Source organism: Mus pahari, chromosome 5, assembly GCF_900095145.1.
Source record: "Mus pahari chromosome 5, PAHARI_EIJ_v1.1, whole genome shotgun sequence".
NCBI classification, from domain to species: domain Eukaryota; kingdom Metazoa; phylum Chordata; class Mammalia; order Rodentia; family Muridae; genus Mus; species Mus pahari.
The window spans coordinates 96,063,899-96,067,460 of record NC_034594.1 but is presented as its reverse complement, the minus strand read 5'-3'; the positions used below and the strand labels follow the sequence as shown (position 1 = coordinate 96,067,460).

Here is a 3,562-nt window from a genome sequence, read left to right as displayed (position 1 = left end):
ACACCCAACATTGACCTCTGCCTGCTGGTTCCTCTTCCTCCTCCTTTTTCTCTGCCTCCTCCCCCTATTACTGCTACAAAGTACACACACACACACACACACACACACACACACACCATACACACACACAGGCACATGCACACACAGGCACATGCACACATGCATGCGTGCCGTGCACACAAAGACATGGTTTATCATGCCTTGCTTGTTTTGAGTGTCCACACAGGTATGTGTGTGTCATGTACACATGCAAATGCATACATTCAGCAAGGAATATACTTGTTTTTTTTTTTTTTAAGAAAAAAACACATGTAGCACTTTTTTCTCTTTGATTAATGTTTTTATGAATCAGCACAGGGTAAAGGAAGCCTAAATTATCGGGGCAGGCTACCTGTCTGAGGCTCCAGCTGGCTCTGCTAGTAAGGACAGATGACCTGGGTAAGTTGATTCTGTTCTATGCCTTGATTATCTCATCTCCAAATAGGAACATAGTAACACTGGTATTTCAAAGATTAGATGAGTTAGTCAAAATGAGCCTTGCTTGTACAGGTATAAAACTTCCTTGTAGCCAGGCAGTGGTGGCGCACGCCTTTGATCCCAGCACTTAGAAGGCAGAGGCAGGCGGATCACTGAGTTTGAGGCCAGCCTGGTCTACAGAGTGAGTTCCAGGACAGCCAGGGCTACACAGAGAAACCCTGTCTCAAAAAACCAAACCAAACCAAAACTCCCACCAAACTTCCTTGTTCTATAGTTCTGCTTAAATTATATAGCTTGCAAGTTTCCTGATTAGAACTAACTGTCAACTTGACACAGCCCAAGAGTCACCAGAGGAGGGACTCTCAGTTGGGAGATTACCACACTGGCCTGTGGGCGTGTCTGAAGGGGTGGTATCTTTATTAACTGATATAGGAGGACCCAGCCCACTATGGGTGCTACCATTCCTTAGGAAGGTGGTCCTGTACCATACAAGGAATTTAGTTAAGCATAAACCTGTGAGGAAACCAGCGAGCATCGTTCCTCATGATTTCTGTTTCAAGTTTTTGCTTGAGGCCCTTCCATGACTCTCCTCAGTGATGAACTGTGCCCTAGAAGTGTAAGTCAAATAAACCCTTTCCTTAACTAAGTTGCTTGATGTTTGTGTTTGTTACAGCAACAGAAACTAACGTGGCACGACTTTATATTTGAAATCTTTACGTAAATGAACTCATATGAACAGGAATCCCTTATGGAGTAGGCATCAAGAATTCCAGCAAATCTTTGGCCTCCTGTCTGAGAAATGGCAAGCCTACACTTTAAGCAGTAGGATTATATTTGTGATGGTTTAGTGAGGTCTAAAATATCTTTGTTCATTATAAGTTGTGCATGCTCATGTGATTTTATATCAGAGCCTTAAGGGGTCTAAGGTGGCCTGGGTGTTTATCTCTCAACGACTGTGCACATAGATATGCACAGGGACTCAAGCACATAAGTATGCTGACAGACAAAGACACTGTGGAGCATGGTAAGCTCTGTTTTGTAGCCCGCCCAGCTGTGCCAGCCTCTCCCAGATGTGAGCAGTGCTGGCGGCAGATTCCGTTTAGATTATCTTGCTTACCTAATGATTTTTGCTTCACTGCCTTGCTCGATTGTGTTCACCAGGACGGCAGGCTATTAAAATGTCAAGGCACATTGAATTGTTGTTATCTGGGAGAGAGACCTTTCCAATGAGCCCAAGCTCTGGAGGTTGCCTAGCCTCCAAGACGGTGATCAGAGAGACTTTCCTGGTTATGTACATAGTTGGGGGTGAGCAGGGAGGTTGGGAGAAGTGCACAGATGCAGGGGTTGGTATTTACAGCAGCTTGAGTGTGCTAATTAAAAAATATTAAAATGCCATCTCCTGTAACTGGTATCGGTGGCTCCTTTGCTTCAGAACTTAAGGGGTACCTACAATGAGAGTTAAAGAAAGGCAAGGGAAAGGTGCCTCAGAGGGGGTCTGCATGTAGTGCTGGGGGAGGGGCAATATTATAAGGTATCAGGAATTCCAGCCCTGCTTGGCAGGAGGGAGAGAGAGAAAAAACTGTAGGCTTGTGCTTGGCCTTGCATCTGTCCCCCGCTGTGCACTGCAGGAGATGGCAGATAGGGTCAGCGTACTTAACCAAGGGGATGTTTCCAGGTAGTGCCTCTGACCCAGCTTCACCTACTCCAGCTGCACCAATCTGGACACATTCTTCTGCAGTAGGGCCTGATTTTCCTAGGAATTTTTTTCTTTGAGGATCAAGGAAGAGCAGGGGCCAAAGTGCATTCTTGTAAAATCTCCAGCAATCAAAGCTGAAGGCTGCAACCGGAAGCTGAAGGCTGCAACCGGAAGCTGAAGGCTGCAACCGGAAGCAGACTTTTCTTTCTTGCATTCATGTTCTTTCACAACTGTTTGGCTGTCCTACGCCATGGCTGGTTCGGTTTTATTTCATATAGAACCCCAGCCTCCAGTGTCCCAACACCAGGCTCATGTATTGCCGTGCAGGGCACTCTGACATCTCTCTCTTCGCTCCACCGGTTCACAAGGCTCATCAATCCGTGCTCATGTCCTCTCTCCCTGCTTCCCATGTGATCGGTTGCCTGGACCGCCCTGGACAGTCACAGCATATCTGGCTCTTTGAGCTCCAGACTTTGTTGACTGGTCCCCTGCTGTCTACCTTCCAGCTTAAAGCAGGTCCCAGATACAAATGATAAGACTTAATGATTTGCACAACTAAAATCTGTGCACTATGTTAAATGCACTGTATTTCAGTACGACCAATGAAAGAAATGTGCAGAAATTCAAGTAAATTCTCTAAAGTTATCTTCTGTAATCTATTAATTTTATTTTCCCCTAATATAGAAAAACAAATGAAGAAACAAGCTATTTAAAATAAAATTTAAAAAGCTTTTTTTCTGCTTGTCTTGCCCCAGCACGGAAGACTGACTCTGCTGCCTGGGCCTTCTTAGCTTTGGGGTTTGCCTCTGGATGGAGCATGGTTGAGTTTAGCATGGGTACATTCGAGTGTTTCTGGCCACAGAAACTTGTCTGGTTCCATTTCCCCAAGTGTTAAATCCACAGACTTCTACCCTAGTCTCTATCCGTGCCCCTCTGGGAGCGATGTGGGGCACCAATGCCTCGTCTGCCCCTCTTGTCTTCTTTAGGTGCCTTTTCTCCCTCTCCTTCTCTTCCTTCCTCTCTCCTGAGTTCCTTCTTTCCTCCTTTTCCTCCAACTCCATCTCTTTTCCCTCTTTTTCCTTCCTCTTTCCTTGTCCCAGTTCCTTCCTCTCCATCTCTTTCTCTTTCTAGACCCTGTTCTTTCTCTTGCACCATAGACTGTATTTATCCATACCTGTAACTTGGTGCATACAGTTGCTCAATGAAGTTCATATCTCAATGGGTGGATGATAAAGGAATAAACACTTCCTCACCCTGGTGAGCAGCACATGGTTCCCTGCAGGTTGTTTCTTGGGATAAACTAAAGCTCATTATGATGAAAGATTTTTTTTTCTTTCTCAGAGTCCTACGTGGAACATATTTCCATGATCCCCTGAGTCTTCACTGTCT

The 3,562-nt window shown here is 45.3% G+C and overlaps 1 long non-coding RNA gene across 1 annotated transcript in view; it reads right to left on the bottom strand.

Annotated features, from left to right (window-relative positions):
* Window positions 1-1,647, bottom strand: part of LOC110321287 — a 3,749-nt gene extending 2,102 nt beyond the window's left edge. Inside the window, exon 1 of the long non-coding RNA XR_002380520.1 lies at window positions 1,595-1,647. This is a non-coding gene — a long non-coding RNA (uncharacterized LOC110321287). The remainder of the gene's footprint in view (window positions 1-1,594) is intronic.
* Window positions 1,648-3,562: the final 1,915 nt, after the last annotated feature.